This window comes from Protomyctophum bolini, assembly GCF_963924005.1.
Source record: "Protomyctophum bolini genome assembly, chromosome: 23".
Classification (NCBI taxonomy): Eukaryota; Metazoa; Chordata; class Actinopteri; order Myctophiformes; family Myctophidae; genus Protomyctophum; species Protomyctophum bolini.
In genome coordinates this window covers 27838310-27858325 of record NC_137884.1, presented here as the reverse complement: position 1 = coordinate 27858325, position 20016 = coordinate 27838310, and the positions used below count along the sequence as shown (strand labels likewise).

At 43.7% G+C, this 20016-nt stretch overlaps 1 pseudogene across 1 annotated transcript in view; it reads right to left on the bottom strand.

Annotated features, from left to right (window-relative positions):
• Positions 1–860: 860 nt before the first annotated feature.
• Positions 861–20016, bottom strand: part of LOC308311022 (hepatocyte growth factor-like) — a 45410-nt pseudogene continuing 26254 nt past the window's right edge. The window contains exons 9-18 of the transcript XR_013966266.1: positions 19995–20014; positions 18558–18651; positions 14881–15020; positions 11665–11697; positions 11313–11421; positions 11026–11100; positions 8308–8445; positions 6196–6302; positions 5925–6058; positions 861–5374 (exon numbers count right to left, since the gene is read on the bottom strand). The product of XR_013966266.1 is annotated as a hepatocyte growth factor-like (transcript). The remainder of the gene's footprint in view (positions 5375–5924; positions 6059–6195; positions 6303–8307; positions 8446–11025; positions 11101–11312; positions 11422–11664; positions 11698–14880; positions 15021–18557; positions 18652–19994; positions 20015–20016) is intronic.

Sequence of the window (20016 nt, the reverse complement as noted above, 5' to 3'; positions counted from 1 at the left end):
AACGGTGCCGGAGATTAGCTGTACACAGACGGACGGACGGACGCATGCACACACAGACGGAGTACAAATCATACTCTCTCCCCATGCCTTCGGCCTGGTGGAGACAAAAGATAGAGAGAGAGAGAGAGAGAGAGAGAGACACTGACGGAGAGAGAGAGAATGATTATTTCAAATGTATTAATTTATTAAAATGCAAATATTATAAAAGGTTACAAAAACAATACATAAGTAATAACAACCCACTGACACAAAAATAGCAGCTATTATAATTCGATCTTTTCAGTATACAGGAATATAAGGGGGAAAAAAAGTAATTTACAAAATCACAAATTGAAATGTACATAAGGGTATATTTACATGACATGACATTAAATAAACCACGGCATGGTTCCGTTCAACATGGCTGAACTGAACTGAACACATCTGACTGCAGAACTCCTACAGTGACACAGGAAGTTAATACCTCGTGTCACCTTTTTATATTGTCACTTCCTTCCTTTTAGATTGACACTCCGACATTCTTATGAAGCGATGTGTGCACCACTTTAAAAGAACTGTACCAACATATGTTTACTTACACACATCATTTCTGCGAAGTCATACAGCGTGACTCAGCGTCTATTATTTTTGCAACAATCATTCCACTTGTGTTTGTTGACAACTTTTCGAAACAATTTACATTTTAGGAAATGTACTGGAAACTGGAATAGTATAGACCGATTCACTGAGGGTTTCCTGGGTGCGGCCATTACTGAGGTGTACCATTAAGCACAGCAGCACTGAGCACAGAGCACCTGCTCCATGGATTACACCTCAGTAATGGCCGCGCCCAGGGCACCCCTCTGTGAATCAGTCTATAGACGAACGTTGTTGTGAGGTGTCACCAAAAAGACTATTGAAAGGAATGTTACACAGTGACCTTAAATCTCACGTTACAATTTTGGCACAGAGTAAAGGTCTTCAGACGTGACGAATAATAAATGATGCAAAAAATTGTCAGCAAGCATTTCCCATAAAGACTATTCATAATATAGTCAATGGATATGTCGCATTCATACAGTTTGATGCCTCTCCCCGTGGTGAAAAAGTCGACCTAATTCCGTATAACAATTGTGTCATTTATTTTATCACTGCGTAACATTGTGTGTCTGTGTGGAATGGATGTACTCCACCTAGCTCTTCAGGACCAAGCCAACAGCAAAGCACTGCTTCTCACGTATAGCCAGATGATCAGAAATATCTGCCTGATCGATGCCACATCTGGTGATTGTCTAAACTCAATCTAGGAGGTGCTAAAACTGTGAAACTATGGAAATCATTCATAATAGCATGAGCATTGTAGAACCAATGCAGAAACTGTGGAGCGGCCCCTCATATTGGGACGATATCAAGATTGGTTTTCAAAGTAGTGGTCGTAGGTTTTGTTAGAGCCGGTTTGTCTGTCTCCACCGCTCAGATATCTGACCGTCTGGCGGTCAGATATCTGACCGTCTGGCTATGCGAGACTAATATTAACGAGATGGATGGGAGTGAGAATGAGGTGTTGAATTCTGAAGAGCATTTTTAAGTTGTCCCACGGAGTAATATCCATTATTTTACACGCTCAGTTATAATAATGAGGGTTTTACTGTGTACTGTATGTCTGTCAATGATGTAGTATTAGCAAGGGCTTAATTCTGTTGTTTTGTCGTTGACATGTGTGTAGTCATTTCCTGAGCTGAGTAAGCTCCAAATGCACATTCCAGGTTTGCTTCGGTCTAGGATTAACCACTGTTGTCCACAAGCATCAACCAAAATCAAACGATTTTCAAATGTTTTCAGACATTTCTTTTGCAAAGAAAGGACTTGTATATAAAATAGCAGGTCTAAGCTCTCAAGGCATAGTGACGTGGTGCTTTGAGAGCTTGTATATGTGCTATTTATGAACGGGGCTTAGGTGAATAATGTGAGCCTAAATAAGTAACTTTAATACTACTGTTACACTTGTCATTTCAATATGGCCTCCGACATCCGAATGGACAAATCCAAATTTGGTGTGGAAATAAAAAGAAAAAAGTCGAAATAGTGGAAATCTATTCTATTATCTACTGTTGACATTGGTGCGATGTTGATGACTGTAACGACGGCAGCAACATCGACTCCGACCGACGACAGCTTGTTCAGGATATTGGCAACAATCTGTCTGTCTAATGACTTACTGACTCCTGAAAATACAACGGTTTTCAGGGCTTTCTCCTTCATTCTATACATTCTATGGAGGGACAGACAGTAGGCCGACAGGAAATGGGGAGAGAGATGGGGGGGGGGAAGACATGCAGTAAAGGCCGTCGGGATCGGGAGTCGAACCCGCGGCACACTGCCAGACCACCGGACCACCAGCCAAGGTGCCTGGACCGCTGAGCCACTGCCCAGGCCATAAGGAGGGTTTCTTTGTAAGAAGTACAGTAGGCCCCTCACACTCTTTTTGGAAGCAAAAAAACTGTATGGAATATCAAAAAGCACATTGTCACATGCCTCCCGAGATTATGTGTACCTAATTTGGTGTAATGTCACTACAACAGTGACATTTGAATTGGGGTTTGGACTTCACCCACTTAAGACCTTTCCTGATTTTGGAACTGAGATTATGGCTCGTTCTACATATTAATGTGCATGAAAACGCACCTGCCAGCTAAATGTGGCCTTTGAGTGTGTCTATAACAGAGGTTCTCAAAGTGGGATCCAGGGAAACCCCCTGGGTCCTAGAGGGTGTCCTAGAGGCCTATCCCCAGCATAACAACAGGTTCATTTAGCATCAAAAGTCAAGCTCACGTGATGCGTTGTGAGCTTGTAGATCTGTTGTGTTTGCAAAAAGTGAGAAAAATCTTGACAAAATGTTGAATAATCTCGAAAGATGACGGCGGTCCCTGGACTTTAAAATGGGGGTCTGTCACTAAATACGTATCCATCGGGGTTCCTTGACATGAAAACGTTTAAGAACCACTGGCTCGGTGTGTCAGTTATAAAGCTGTCAGTTATGTCAGTTATAAAGCTGTCAGTTATGTCAGTTATAAAGCTGCCCGGCGTGACTGAATGCTGGAGTTCGTGTTGAAATGACAAGTGCAATCGAGGTCACATGTAAAACAAAACAAAAGAGGAAATCACTGACGACCATCAAAGTGAACAAAAAAATAAATATCGCTAATACTTACAAACTATAAATCGTTTAAATATATTCAAAACATGAACCAGAAGCACCAGTAAAACTCTGGGTTGTTTTTTTCTAAGTCAGCCAAAACTCTTTCCAGATCTATAAGACCTATAAAATATCACATGCGTGCCAGAAAACATACTCGATAAATTCTGCAGTTATTTGTACAAGAGTTGCTTTGCACGAAACAAACCTAAAACATGTCTTACTGACCACAAGCAGCCCGCCAGGGGCTATAGTTCTCTCCAAAGTGGAGACCAAACCACCATGTCATATTTGACATGGATCTCTGCTCATGCTAAAACTGTTAGCACAAGCTCTGGTACAGTTACAACAGAACCCCCTTGTTACCTCCCCTCCCAATTTATACTTGGGGTAAAAATAGCCAAATCTCCAAGCTCACAATTTGCCGCACCGCGACACGTTGTGAGATTGTAGATGTGCTATTTTGCGGTGTATAAACTATGGAGAATTGGTTGAGCTACACTGCTGCTATAGCTGAACCACTCCATGTTTACCAGCACTGCAGCCTTTGGCTAATAGAGCACCGAAGTCCTGACGTAACTCGCTCATCCCTTCCATTCCCATGGTTCGCGGAAGTAATTTCTCTATGGAGAATAACATGGGGTGATCTTAATATCGTCTACTATAAGCGTTGTGGTCCAAAAATAAACAAGCTGTCTCGGCGTTATTGTCAGGGAGGTGTCTCTGTATCGTTTGCAACAGTCAGTCACTCATATTATGATACAGTCTGCTTCTAGCGAAAATGTAACTAATTCAGCAGCAGTAACATTAGCGTTTTCTCTCAGTCAGTTGATTCTTCATATCCATATGAGTGAAGCGGCCGGGGTGACATTTATTATTTTTCAAACACAGTTCTTATATGAAGCGATCTAAAAATCCTCCTATGGCGATTTCAATGCAACTAAAAAAATACATGAACCTGGGGACTGACGCCCTCTACTGGAAGTGACGTCAGACTTCGGTGCTCTAGAGTAGCAATAGTAGCCACGTTGGGTTATCTGGAGTAGGCTTCTGCTATTTTTGAAGAATCGTGAAAATGCGGCACACATATGTGTATAGAATATATGTCCTTTCAGAGCGAACGTTTTTTTTATTTTGACGCCAGGCCTATATGGGCTAAAGGTCCTTGTTGACGGCGGAAAAAACGGAAAAAATAAAAATCCGGAAAAAAAACGCAAAACGCAGCAGTGATCACCTTTACTCCAAATGTGTGATGTTGAACAAAAAGAAAAAAATATATGTTTTTACTCCAAATGCCTTTACCGTATTGGGCGTTTGTTTCAATCAACTAAAACAAAGGGACTATTCAGATCTCTTTGTATCCACAGAAATAAGTGTGGGAGGTAAAGATTTAACAGCCGACGTGACGTGAAACGTATAGATAGATCATCACACAAAGGAGCCACACGCACGTCTTTCAGCCACAGAACACAGTCTCTTTGTGGCTCGGTCCATATTCAAGTATTTCCAGGAGACGTTATTGTCACAGGTACCACACCGTCTTTTTCCTTGGCTTCAGAGTTTCTGTATACCGTTTGGCCCAAATAAGGTATGCATTGTTCATGTGCCTATAAGACCTATGTTGAAAAAAAAAAAAAAAGTTCTGAATATCCTGAATTTCTTTGGTTTGCGTAGAGACAGTGAAACGTTGGGACATTCCGTTGATCCAATCGTAGCGTGTCCTCACCTCACGCTATATGTTCCTCCAGACCCCTTAATTCCTATCCTCTCTGTCAGCTGATATGTTCATGCCGCTTAAATCCCAGAAAGGCCATAATATTCCATAAAGTCAAGTTTCCTTATACTTATATCTCTCCCAGTGGCCTTCTTATAGCATCGAGGTTTTGGACAGATCTAGGAATTCTTCTGGCATGGGTCCACTCCACCACCACCACGTCCTCTTTCTTCTTGCACGGCTACACGGGGTTCGTTCAGACGGTCTCCTGTGCTGGACTTAATAGTTTTCACACCATCACACCGTTGACACCTCCTCCTTTAACTGGGATACAGCCTGAAGACTTTGTAAATCCACTGAGAGTAGAACGCCACGTTGACAAAGAGCGCGGGCTGCGACGAAGCACATTTGGTCCTCTGGATGCTGACACCGACGATGACTTTTCGCTCATGCTCCTGGCAGACCAGCGGCCCACCGTTGTCTTTCTGGAAGGGGGGGGGGGGGGGGGGACAGTAAAAACCACACACACATATATATATACATCACAGGGACTTTTGGTACCATGAGCACCACTTTGTACTGAATCTGTCTGTTTCGCTGCCAAGAGGCCCTAATTAAAAACATCTTACCAAAACTTTTTGGCTGTCAATAAAATGAGCGAAAATTTACATAAATACAGAAGAAAAAAAATGACAACATCTGCAAATGATCTGGCATAACTCCTATATCCCATTCTGACCTGAGATCAGATTCTAAAAAAAACGTCTTCTACATCCTGACAGTTTTCTGAAAAAGCTATGTTTCTATGTCAGTGGTTCTTCGATTTTTCAAAAATAGCAGACCTACAAGCTCGTAGCGCGCCACTCGGTGGCGCGCTATGAGCTTGTAGATCTGCTATTTTTCAATAGCTAAAGCATAACGTAATGCTAACACCAAAAGGGGTTCCAGCCCAAAATGGGATATATGCACTTATGTGTATGTTTTGCGTGGCATGCCCCTCTTGGGAGAGAACGGAGGAATGGAGGATGGTCTTACGTCACACACGCCCTCGCCCCTCTTGCCACCGGCGCAGACTCTGCTGTCGCCCGCTGACCCTTTGAGTTTAGAACACACAGCGTTGTTGACCATGGGCATGGTCACCACCTTCAGAGACTCGTCGTGTCCGGTGTCTGAAACACAAGAGAAGGAGAGACATTAGGTGAGAAGCTATAGCTCCAGTGTTGTCTGAACTGATATATGGAAGGCTTATTTCACATAGGTTATGTGACATAATAATAAGGGCATAAGGGTGAAGAAAGGGCCATACTTTTGGTCTCCCCCCAGCCGTACATGGTGCAGTTGGTTCCTTCAGGGATGCTGCACTCTTTGACCGGCAGGTGGATGTTGGACGCTCCTTCAGACACTGGAGCAGGTCTGTGGTAAAACAGGACAGAATGAATGGATGCATGAATGCATGCATGAATGAATGAACGGACAGACGGACGGACGGACAGACGGACAGACGGACAGACGGATGAATGAATGAATGAAAGTGCTCATTGGAGCACATTTCTCCACCAGGTCAGGTAGGTTATTGTGACCTGGTGGTGTTATAACAGGTCAATGTGAATAGGGTGGCATTTCTCCTTAGGCATTTCACGGTAATCCGACGCTGCGTTCATGATTTGAGGCATTTTGTTCACATTCTTTCAAAAACTGAATTGCCGGTGGCGCTATAACTATTTATTCCTCTGCCTAGCAGGCATTTCACGGAAAGTGTACACTGTGTTCATGATTTGTTGAGTTCATACTTAGCCAATTAGGATGGAATATGAATAGAGATTCTCTGTACTGATTTGTGTGATGTTTGGACAAACATCTGTGTGATTTAATAGTATCTACAAAAGATTATCAGGATAGATGTATGAATTTGTGGACATTGAAAGCTTTCTTAACCACTTTGAACCCCAGCATCCTTATCGTCCAAACGTTTGTCACTGAAAATAGCTGATCGACAAGCTCACACAACGCGACCCGTTGTGACCGCATGGTGAGCTATTTTCAAGCTAAAGCTTTCCCCCGCAATAATACAAAACAGGAAATACACCAGTATAGAGCCCTGAGGGACTCCAGTCAACCATATATAGGGTTTAACCCATTTAGGCCTGACGTCGAAATACATTTAAAAAAAAGTATTCTGAAAGAATATGGGCTGTATTTTGCGTGTTTTAAGTACCAGGTCTTATTCCCTAACTTGAGTAAACTAAAGACCTGGAGGCGTGATCAATGCTCTTTGGCCACTCAGAATAGCCAAATGGCATTGATCACGCCTCCAGGTCTTTAGTTTACTCAGGTTAGGGAATAAGACCTGGTACTTAAGACACGCAAAATACAGCCCTATTATGTTCAAAGATTTGTGCCGCATTTTTACGATTTTTTCAAAAATAGCAGACCTACAAGCTCGTAGCGCGCCACTCGGTGGCGTGCTATGAGCTTGTAGATCTGCTATTTTTCAATAGTTAAAACACCAAAAGGGCTTCCCGTACAGAATGGGTTAAGTGGTTAATCTAAAACAGTTCAGCCTTCATACCATGACAATCAAACTAGCATCGTCCTCGGTACACCAAAAGGATTTCTGAGGAATCTGGGGGAAATCTCTTGTCTTAACCAATTAAACCATATACTGTACTTCCCCAGGTCCCCAGGGCACCATACTGTAGCTGATCCGCTCCCTTTTCCCCTCCTCTCTAAAGAAAGATCTCTTTAGCTGCTCTAACAAGCTCTCACAACAACTGAGCCTGGATCTGCTATACTGATACTATACTGATCTGCTATACTGCTCACAACTGAGCCTGGATCTGCTATATTCATCCTAATGTCCACCCCGGGAATACGGACGCTTTTAGATTACATTAACCCATTTTGGACGTGAACCCCTGTTGGTGTTTTAAACATTATGTTATAATTTAGCTATTGAAAAAAAAACAGATCTACAAGCTCATAGTGCGCCACCGAGTGGCGCGCTACGAGCTTGTAGGTCTGCGATTTTTGAAAAGTCGTGAAAATGTGGCACACATCTTTGAATATATATTTAACTAAAATATTGGCTTCTGGGGGGGGGGGGGGGGGGGGGGGTCCCTGGAACTACATATTTAGAGATGGGGGTCTGCAGCCAAATACAGATAATTCTGGGGGTCCTTGATATGAAAAAGGTTGAGCACCACTGACATAGAAACATGGGTTTTTCAGAAAAAAGTTAGGTTTTTGAAGCCTTTTTTTTATCGACTTCAGTCCAAAATGGATTAAGAGCGCACGTCTCTAAAACTAGCATGAGACTCTTGCAAAGAGGAATATCAGATTGATTTGGATTTTTAGCTCAGATAATAATCACACTCAGTCAGCGCCGCAATTATGAAATGATAAATATCAGAGGACTCACTTGGCCAGTTTAAGCAGAACCAGATTGGATCCCTCCGGGCCGCAGACGAGGCGAGAGACCCGGAGCCTCGGGTGGAGCGAGGACTCGTTGAGGTGACGGAGTCCCACCTGCACGCTGTAGTCCTTCAGATCTGGAACGCTGCCCGGAGAAAATGAGACATCTTCATTTATTTAGTATTAATTAATCATACCTAGTTTAGTTTCGTTTATTCGCACAATAAAAACAGTAAAAAAAAAAAGTGTGTGCAGGTGAGAAAAGAAACCCAGGGAGGGCTTATATGTGGTTCTCACCAAAGTTAATATACAAATAGTAAGACAAAGTAATCAAACATATGTATGGAAAATAACAAAAACAACAAAAAATACATTATTTACACTTGTGAAGTGTGTGTGTGTGTGTGTGTGTGTGTGTGTGTGTGTGTGTGTGTGTGTGTGTGTGTGTGTGTGTGTGTGTCTGAGTCCGAGTATGTCTGAGTATGCACAATAAGGCTACATTACATTAGAATCAAGTGGAGAGGGTTGCTTCAAGAGGCAGCTGGCCCTCAATCTATGTTTAAAGTTACAGAGTGAAGATGAGGAGTTGGCAATAAGTGTGTGTGAATTCCAGAGTAAAGAACCTCTGACTTTTACGGAGAACTGTAGGTGTGGAATTGACAGTTGCTTTATTTATTGCATGTTCTTTAGTAGAGCGCAAAGCGGTTAAAAGCGGACAAATGGCATTAAAACTGATTTACCCGAAACAATAAGTAACTCATCGGCTTTGAATTAGCGAAACGTGTTCACAGGAAACATATTAACTTTTTGGCAGAGGTATACGTATGCTGTTGTGGATTTCATATCCAACAGAATTAAATATTACAAGTGGATGTGTTTGGTTCGTTGGAACAATCAATCCTTTTGGCAAACGTTGGGAAAACACAAAGTTACGAGAGGCCCACCCTGTAATAAGTAACTGGAAGAAAGTAATTTCATGCAAGGTCTGCACAAACAGGAACCGGTGCAGAGACTACTAAAGGCCAATTTCTGTCATTACTGCCTTCCCTCACTTGAGTTTTCTGTCCTAGCTTCTACCAAGGGGCACTAGATAATTGAATTACATCATATAAATACATTAAATTAAATTAAAATTAATTTCACAATTACTGTGCCAGACACCTCTCTTCCAGTTTTTCCAAAATACATAAATAGCCGAACTACTATACAGGCTCTTTATTACTACAAGCACCAGAAGTTCCGACGTCTCAACATTCTACAGAGGAAAGAAAGTGTCCCTGTAAAGCGTCAGACTCAGAACTGGCTGTTGGTTTATTTTCACACCACATACAATACTCCTTTCACCAGAGACTCAGCACACAGCAAACAACCAGCTCAGTGGCCTTGTAGTTAGAGTGTCCGCCCTGAGACTGGGACGTTGGGGTTCGATACCAAAGACTCTCAAAATGGGACCCAGTGCCTCCCTGCTTGACACTCAGCATCAAGGGTTGGATTGGGGGTCAGTTCCTGTGACATACTAGCGTCATGTCCAGGGGGTGTACTACACGCCCTATGGGCCTCATGACTAGGCAAGGCTACTTATATATGTCAGCACACAGCTGAGCCCCAAAGCGTTGATACTGCATGCTAGCACTTTTGAGAGACAAACGTGATCATATACTGTCGTTTCTATGTTGCAGATAGAGTATATTTATGATGAAACGTTCACTGCTACAGAAATGTGCAGTCTGGAGGTTTCCAAGTGAGGTATTCCAATTTCAAATCTATCTCTCACCCACTACTGCAATAAAGAGGATATAGACAGTATGCACTCCCAAATGGATCAAGAAAACACCAACCGGTCCTAAACTTTATCTGCCCAATGTTTGGGCAGCGGTGGCCGAACTTTTTGCGGAGCGGTCTTGATATCGGAAGGTCGCTAGTTCGTATCTCCGGACCGGCACGTTAAAATTACCACTGTGACCAGGTGAAGGACAATGGGACCAGATGAAGGACAATGGGACCAGGTGAAGGACAATGGGACCAGCTGAAGGACAATGGGACCAGGTGAAGGACAATGGGACCAGGTGAAGGACAATGGGACCAGCTGAAGGACAATGGGACCAGCTGAAGGACAATGGGACCAGCTGAAGGACAATGGGACCAGGTGAAGGACAATGGGACCAGGTGAAGGACAATGGGACCAGGTGAAGGACAATGGGACCAGGTGAAGGACAATGGGACCAGGTGAAGGACAATGGGACCAGGTGAAGGATGCTGAGTTCAACACAATTCACCATCTGTTTCTAAAATGATATTTGCTCATCGTGTCAGAGGTGTGTTCTCCCCGTGTCCCCTAGCCTAGGGTAGGTACCCTCACAAAAAACATGCAGTAATCCTGGTCTCTAAACTGCCTCCCCTGGCCAGCCGGGGCGCCTGATGGAGGGGAAAGGAACTGGTTGGAATAACGTGTTCCTTCCACGCGCTACGTCCAACCAGGGAAACTCCCCCCTGTCAGGTGTAAAAGGAGCAACTTGGACACTCAGGCATGAAGGAAGCATGAGTTCAAGTCCGTATATGGGGACTAGGTTGGTGGAGGGTGTGTTAGAGCCCAGGATCACATTAGATAATTGACACAGGGGTGAAAAATGGGTTACAAGATCGTGGGATGATTAAAATTATTGAACGCAGCATAACAAGCAAATGAGATTGAATGAATGAATGAATGAATGAATGAATGAATTACCAGGAGGTGAAGCACTGTTGATCTGTCAACACCCAATTCTCTCTGATCAATGATCCACCACACAAATGAGTGTTCCTGGGAATAAAAATATGATATATTCTATTAAATTACACACTGGCAGCGGATCATAACTTGAGAATCAGGTCAGGAAAGAAATGGTATTGGTACATCTCTACTATATTTAGCACACACTGCCACCGTGCAACGGTGATGAACGAATGAATGGATGAATGAATGAATGAATGAATGAACTAATGTGACACATGAAAGAGTCAAACAGATCTTACTCTCTCTGGATGCTCACCACCCAGCTACCATCTGCGCCGTGAACCTCATGCCCACCGACAATCCTGGTGTTGATGTGGACAAAACACGAGGTCTTGGTCGTGGTCGGAGCTAAAAAAGGAGCAGACATTGTGCAGCGAACGTTGGTCAGATATATCGCATACAAGTTCATGTTTATAATATTTCCAAAAGAAAAAAGCCAATTCATGAAATGAAAACATCCAACGTTCCTGTCACGTAAAATGAGAACAGGCATGTCTCATGTGAGAAAGACAGATGCGAGACAAAAGATGGGGAGATATGGTTGATTTAAGGTCGGGTTGATGAAGGTTTATGATAAGAGAGGACACTTACTCCTTGGTTGTGGAGCCACTGTTGGAGATTCACCTGATAAAAAAACATAAAGCAAAGCAGAGCTTCAACATTAAGACCAGACCCAACATGTGACGGGACATCATTAACTGTGACAGACAAAACATTGACATACAAAAGCCTGTAACCTCAATTGAAAACGACACCATTTCATCCCCTTAACCCATTCTGGCCGGGAACCCCTTTTGGTGTTTTAAACATTATGTTATAATTCAGCTATTGAAAAATAGCAGATCTACAAGCTCATAGTGCGCTACCGAGTGGCGCGCTACGAGCTTGTAGGTCTGCTATTTTTTGGAAAGTCGTGAAAATGTGGTGCAAATCTTTGAATATATATATTTCAGAGCGAACATTTTTAACTAAAATATTGGCTTCTGGGGGGGGGGGGGGGTCCCTGGAACTACATATTTTGAGATGGGGGGTCCGTGGCCTAATAGAGATAATTCTGGGGGTCCTTGACATGAAAAAGGTTGAGCACCACTGACATAGAAACATGGGCTTTTTCAGAAAAATGTTATCGACCTCAGTCCAAAATGGGTTAAAACATATCTTGCATCTGCATCGTTGTTGGAGGCTATATATCGGTCGGTTTGGGACCACAGCAAATAAAATTTGCTCGAAACCACCAAGAACTTTACGGAGGACATGTTTCGCATTATGTGGGGGAAATTATGGCACAAGCCACTCGAAAGGAACCCTCTTCGACGCGGGACGGTTCCCGATTGAAACCAGGGACAGAAAATGTTTGGGTCAACAACAAAACAATCATCTTCACTGTATGGATACTGTATGGAATAACCCATTCTGGGCGGGAACCCCTTTTGGTGTTAGCATCATGTTATGCTTTAGCTATTGAAAAATAGCAGATCTACAAGCTCGTAGCGCGCCACCGAGTGGCGCGCTACGAGCTTGTAGGTCTGCTATTTTTGAAAAAATCGAAGAACGACTGACATAGAAACATATAGTTTTTTCAGAAAACTGTCAGGATGTAGAAGATATTTATAGAATCTGATCTCAGGTCAGAATGGGATAAAAGGGCCGGGCGGACGAGGCCGACATCTGTTTGACGTTAGAGCGTACAGTACGGTGCACTCTGAGCCAATCGGAACAAAACCACGACTAACACATTACATAACCCGTTCTGACCTGAGATCAGATTCTAGTAAAAATGTTCTTCTACATCCTGACAGTTTTCTGAAAACGCTATGTTTCTATGTCAGTCGTTCTTCGATTTTTCAAAAATAGCAGACCTACAAGCTCGTAGCGCGCCACTCGGTGGCGCGCTACGAGCTTGTAGATCTGCTATTTTTCAATAGCTAAATTATAACATAATGTTTAAAACACCAAAAGGGGGTTCCTGCCCAAAATGGGATAAGCCACCGGCTAAAGCTGCATGTATAGAAAAAAAATGTACAGTTGAGCGCTCAGCATATTCTCCTGTCAGTCGCGCCTCTCGGTGCGCTGAAATGGCCGTCACGGTCAACGAAGGACGCCATAAGCAGAACCAGTCATCTCGCATGATTGACTGAAGCCATGGCAACACGCGGATATACACACATCACTCATCTTCTACTGTACTTCTACTGTACATATACATCACTCATCTTCTGAGCGTCTTGCTGAAAAGTCTTCAAAAGAAATTGGTAGAAACTTGACTACTGTACTTAACCCATTCTGACCAGGGGGGCAGTCAGACGGATATTTTGTGAAGCCACTAAGGAAATGAAAGTTCATATAATGGCCTGTTGTGGCGCTCTCATTGGGCTCAAAAAAACCCATAGCCCCATAGAGGCCCATGTATTTGGGCCCAACTTCACCTAGACTGTATTACCTTAATAAACATGGTCATGAATACTTTTTGCTTCCAGTCACTAGTTTAAAGTCTCATTTCTAATGTCATAATATTCTTTTTGGAAAATTATGGTCCCATTTATTAGAAAAATGACCATAAAGTCGCGCATGTTCTGAGGGGCGTGGCTACCGTTACAGTCTATGAACGGGATCCCCCACCCACTCGAGTCAAAATAAAAACCAACGAAGAAGAAGGGGGAAGTCCCGCCTCGTTGTCTGGGCCAGCCAATGGGCCAGCTGGCCTGAACTGGGCCAAAACGGATCTAGAAAGATGGCGACTTCCATTGCAAGGACTGACAGGCTTCATTTTACGTTCACGTTAGACCCGCGGGACGCTTTGTCTCGCGGGTCTAACGTGAACAGTCTATGATTCTGACCTGAGATCAGATTCTAAAAATGTCATCCTGACAGTTTTCTGAAAAAGCTATGTTTCTGTCAGTAGATTTTTCTAAAAATAGCAGACCTACAAGCTCATAGCGCGCCACTCAGGGGCGCTATGAGCTTGTAGATCTGCTATTTTTCAATTTTATTTTATTTTATTTTTCAACACAACGTGTCCTTACAGACACCGGTTATCATCCCCATGGTGGGGAGTACGGCCTGTGAGATGCATTGGAAGGGAGTAACTAAGTACGGTATATTTACCAGAGTACTGTACTTAAGTACAGTTTTGGGGGTACTTTTACTTTAATTACAATTTTTTGGTGCTTCTACTCAACTACATCTCAGTGGCAAATATTGTACATTTTACTCCATTATAGCCTATATATGTTTACAGCTGATGACAGCTTTAGTAACTACTAAATAGTTACTTTAACATACAATGATACAATATTAAGTAATGAATGTTTTTTTATTGTCTCCAACAAGCCAAAGGCATGGGGACAAAGTATGTTTTGGAAAACGATATCGGCCAAAATGTCTCATCGGCACATCTCTACTTAGAGGCATCAAAAGGAATGGCGAGCTATTCCCTGACGTGTATCGTCTGGGTGCAGTACTTAGTTTAGACAGTTTTTGGTTTAGACTAGTCATACTAGTTTAGACCAGTCATTAGTCCTACAACTACAACCTAAGCACACCTAAACCTAACCTGTCCTTAACCCATGTCTAACCAATGACTAGTCTAAACTAAGTATGAACCCTGTATCATCTCTGTCGGGTAGAAACCTCATCGTTACGGTTACGGTACAGTGACGACAGTACACTGACAGACACAAACACCAAAACACGGACAGGGTTATGGTTCGTTACGGTTACGGTACACTGACGACAAGTACGCTGATACGCTGACAGACACAAACACCAAAACACGGACAGGGTTAAGGTCATAGGTCAGCCACTCACAATGCTTCAGCCTGCAGTAGTCCCAAGCCAATCGGCTGTCTGGATTGGTGTAACACCACGGGCCGTGTTTGTCCCGGTCGGGGTTCCGACAGTAGTTCTTCTCCAGCCCTACATGGGACATCGCAGAGTGAGAATCCTCACTGAAAAACACATAAATACAACGTTCTCATAATCCATCCGTCCTCTCTCAGGGCGGGTCAATCAGAAGGGCCCGACACCGGGCCAGAGTTCTGGGAAATTATTGGTACACTGTCTTACACACTCACGCACGCACGTATATGCACGCATGCACGGATTCCGGATTGCACGCACGCGCATTGTAATCTCTGGCACGCACATTGTAATTGCTGGCACTGTAATTGCTGGCACACACATTGTAATTGCTGGCACACACACACACACGCTCAAACATACCTAGCGATCAAATGATCCACCTTATGGATCTACTGAAATATCAGTCAGTCAGTCAGTCAGTCAACATATACAGAGAGGTTTTGGGTGGGGGTATACTTAGTTTAGATTAGTCATTGGTTAGACATGGGTTAAGGTTAGGTTTAGGTGTGCTGCCCCCGTGGGAGGTTAGGTTTAGGGTGAGGGTTTGAGATAGGTTGTAGTTGTAGGACTAATGACTGGTCTAACCAATGACTAGTCTAAACCAAAAACTGTCTAAACTAAGTACTGCGTGATGCACAAGATACATTTGTAAACATATGCAGTAGTAGTACATGGGAGAGAGAGAGAGAGAGAGAGAGAGACACAGATAGACAGACAGACAGACAGACAGACAGACAGGGCCATGATGAAGAGGTCTCTTGGGAGTATAAAGTATGCCCCAGCATTCACCAGGACTCAGAGCCTCTCTCCATGGGACTGTTATGTAGTGCCTCCTGCCATCTGTAGCAACGCTAATTTGATTCAGAGTGTCTTTCTTTTGGTTCTGGTTTCCAGAGAATTGAAGATAAGCAGATCTCGGTTACGCAAGTCCACTGAAAAATGCCTTTAACCCATTCTGAACGGGAACCCATTTTGGTGTTAGCATCATGTTATGCTTTAGCTATTGAAAAATAGCAGATCTACAAGCTCATATCGCGCCACCGAGTGGCGCGATACGAGCTTGTAGGTCTGCTATTTTAAAAAAATTCGAAGAACGACTGACATTTTTAGAATCTGATCTCAGGTCAGAATGGGTTCATCAGACCAGTGTGTGTCCAGTGGAAACCTCGTATGAATCTGATCTCAGGTCAGAATGGGTTAAACCACTGTAGCTTCCCCGGGGGGTGAACATTTGTCAAACATAGCAGATCTACTGTACAAGGGCACGACGTGTTGCAATGCAACACGTTGTGAGCTCGTAGACTTTCTGTTTTTTGCCGATTTTTTTTTGTCACCAGGGGTGTAAAGGCTCATACATAGTCTGGATTTTCGGTGGTGAGGTGACCACCGAACTACAACATGACGTCACTGAGCCGCGGTGAAGAGCAAACCACCGCCACCGCTCCAGCCCTTCTCTCTGTTTTTACTCACCACCGCTCAACGTTATTTCAGCTCCGGTGGTCACCTCACCACCGGAGCTGTGGTCACCACCTCACCACCGGAGCTGTGGTCACCACCTCACCACCGGAGCGGTGGTCAGCTCACCACCGGAGCGGTGGTCACCTCACCACCGGAGCGGTGGTCACCTCACCACCGGAGCGGTGGTCACCTCACCACCGCCACCGGAGCGGTGGTCACCTCACCACCGGAGCGGTGGTCACCTCACCACCGGAGCGGTGGTCACCTCACCACCGCCACCGGAGCGGTGGTCACCTCACCCCCGGAGTGGTGGTCACCTCACCACCGAAAATCCAGACTATGAATAGGCCTTAAGTCGACACATAGCTGGATATAGGACCTCTCTCATACAATGAGGGATGCAGGTTTATAACTTTTAACACAAAGTGGGAGACAAAACTAAATAAATAATGCAAAGCAAAGGGGCAACAATTTGTCTACGGGGTGAAGATAATTTCCTTCCCAGGAGAATGTTAAACAAGCCGTAGCTTCCAGCAGTCTTTCCTCAGCCGACCCCGTGACCTCTGAACAGAGCAGACTCACTGGCTGCGGCCCACATGAGGAAGCTGATTGGCTTTGATCTACTATGGCTCGGAAAGCACTTCCTGGGGTCAGGGGTCGGCTCTGGAACATGTCCATCTGTCTGTGCCATTTTGGGGCTTTTAAAATTCCTGTAAATTAAGCAATTCCAACAAGTCGCACTTGAGGAGTGTGGGTTAAACCGGGCCCTGGTCGTGGTGGGCAACCCTTTCCCTTTAGGGTTGGGGTCAATCTTTGAGGACCTCAGGGTCTTCTCCCTCGTCAGCTAAGACAAATAATAATTGGGTCATCGGTATTGACCCCCGAGGATAACCCCCCGATTTCCTCTTGCTGTTTGTTTTCACTACTTAAGCCTAATTCAATTGAAAGGGATTTTCACGAGGCAAATGGGAGCAGAGTTGTCGATAAACAGAACACACATCGGGGCAGAAAACAGTGTCGGTATCTAGTAAATGTTTTCATATCTTTGGCACCATATTTATATTCCATAATGCGTGTGCATGGGGATGGCCTCACCCCCCCCCCCCCTTTTCCCCTCACTGTATATGTTTCTTTTCCCTTTTTACCTCCTTTATGATGAATTCCTGTTCTGTTCTTTGACTATATAGAAGTGTCTATTTGTATACGTCTCTAAATGTTTTGATGAATTGAACATGGTGGACCCTGTTGTAAACAAGTGTAATGCTTAATTGGGTCGTCCACCACTCACAGTTAACAGTCTTTGTATTGAGTTTGTGCTTGAAATGTAACTGTAATTCTGCAAAGTGTTAATACATATTTCAATCAATCAGATAGTTTGTGTTTATTTACCTGTTGATGTGATGTGACCCGTCTTATTTACCTGTTGATATGATGCGACCAGTCTTATTTACCTGTTGATATGATGCGACGAGTCTCATTTACAGTCTTATTTACCTGTTGATATGATGCGACCAGTCTTATTTACCTGTTGATATGATGCGACCAGTCTTATTTACCTGTTGATATGATGCGACCAGTGTTATTTACCTGTTGATATGATGCGACCAGTCTTATTTACAGTCTTATTTAGCTGTTGATATGATGTGACCAGTCTCATTTACAGTCTTACTTACCTGTTGATATGATGTGACCAGTCTTATTTACAGTCTTATTTACCTGTTGATATGATGTGACCAGTCTTATTTACAGTCTTATTTACCTGTTGATATGATGTGACCAGTCTTATTTACAGTCTTATTTACCTGTTGATATGATGTGACCAGTCTTATTTACAGTCTTATTTACCTGTTGATATGATGTGACCAGTCTTATTTACAGTCTTATTTACCTGTTGATATGATGTGACCAGTCTTATTTACAGTCTTATTTACCTGTTGATATGATGTGACCAGTCTTATTTACAGTCTTATTTACCTGTTGATATGATGCGACCAGTCTTATTTACCTGTTGATATGATGCGACCAGTCTTATTTACCTGTTGATATGATGCGACCAGTCTTATTCACAGTCTTATTTACCTGTTGATATGATGCGACCAGTCTTATTCACAGTCTTATTTACCTGTTGATATGATGCGACCAGTCTTATTCACAGTCTTATTTACCTGTTGATATGATGCGACCAGTCTCCACAGGGAACCCCGGATCGCGTGGTGGACAGCTCTCCACGGTAGTCGACGCCAGTGTCTTCATAACATTCTGTGTGAGAACGAACAGGGTCCGTGTTACGTTATTATTATTATGTTATGATCCGGAGACCCCCCTCGCAGAGCCTTCTCAATGACTGCCAATGGAAGTTATTGAGTTTGACAGCTTTCTTTGCAACACATAACTGTGGACGAATATTGAGCGCGCACGTCGTAGCGCATGTGCGCACGCACACGGCACACACACACACACACACACACACACACACACACACACACACACACACACACTATAATACGCACAGTCGAAAAAAGATCTGAGCGTGGTGTGTTTATTTGAGCCGTGGCTGTCATTCCCATTGATGCTGTCATAAAATAACCCGTTCTGACCTGAGATCAGATTCTAAAAAATGTCTTCTATACATCCTGACAGTTTTCATTCTGACCTGAGATCAGATTCTAAAAAATGTCTTCTATACATCCTGACAGTTTTCATTCTGACCTGAGATCAGATTCTAAAAATGTTCTTCTATACATCCTGACAGTTTTCATTCTGACCTGAGATCAGATTCTAAAAAAGTCTTCTATACATCCTGACAGTTTTCGGAAAAAGCTACGTTTCTATGGTCAGTCGTTCTTCGATTTTTCAAAAAATAGCAGACCTACAAGCTCGTAGCGCGCCACTCGGTGGCGCGCTACGAGCTTGTAGATCTGCTGTTTTTCAATAGCTAAAGCATAACATGATGCTAACACCACAAAAAGGGGTTCCCGTCCAGAATGGGATAAGCAAGTTTGAAACGGGCCTCTATTTGTGGTTTGGATCAATTTAACGTCGGAGGGCCTCTCGGCAATTGGTGGTTCCCAAAATATAATAGAAAAGTGATGGGAGGGAAATTTCATCAATCGCAGTGAAATGTCTGCTCTGCTCTATAAGCAGAACCAGAACCCAGCAACAGAACCCAGAGTAGCAGTGCCTATACTGTAGTTACCAAAGGACTCTTCTGAGTCTTTGCATCGTGTGACATGTGTGGTCGTTTGAAATGTAAAGCAGAGAGACGCGCGGGGGGGGGGGGGGGGGGGGGGGGGGGAGACAGACTAGCACATTTCTGCCAAGGCTGAGCGCTCATGCTTCCACCAAATGGAATGCAACAAACCGGGGCAGCGTGCTGCCAAGTGGACCAGCAGCGCTGGGGGACCAATAACATTATCCCATTTATTTTCTGCCAGAGGTGCACTTCAAAAAGCTCTCTTTTCTCCACAGAACGCTTCCACTGTGTGCGAGAACATGACAAGTCTTCTATGATGACATCAGCAAAGCAGTTGAGTGAGTTTCAGAAGTTTGAAATTTGTGCCACGAGAAATAACATGGGGAACCGCAAAGACGTTATTTTTTACGGGGGCCGATTCTTAAACTTCT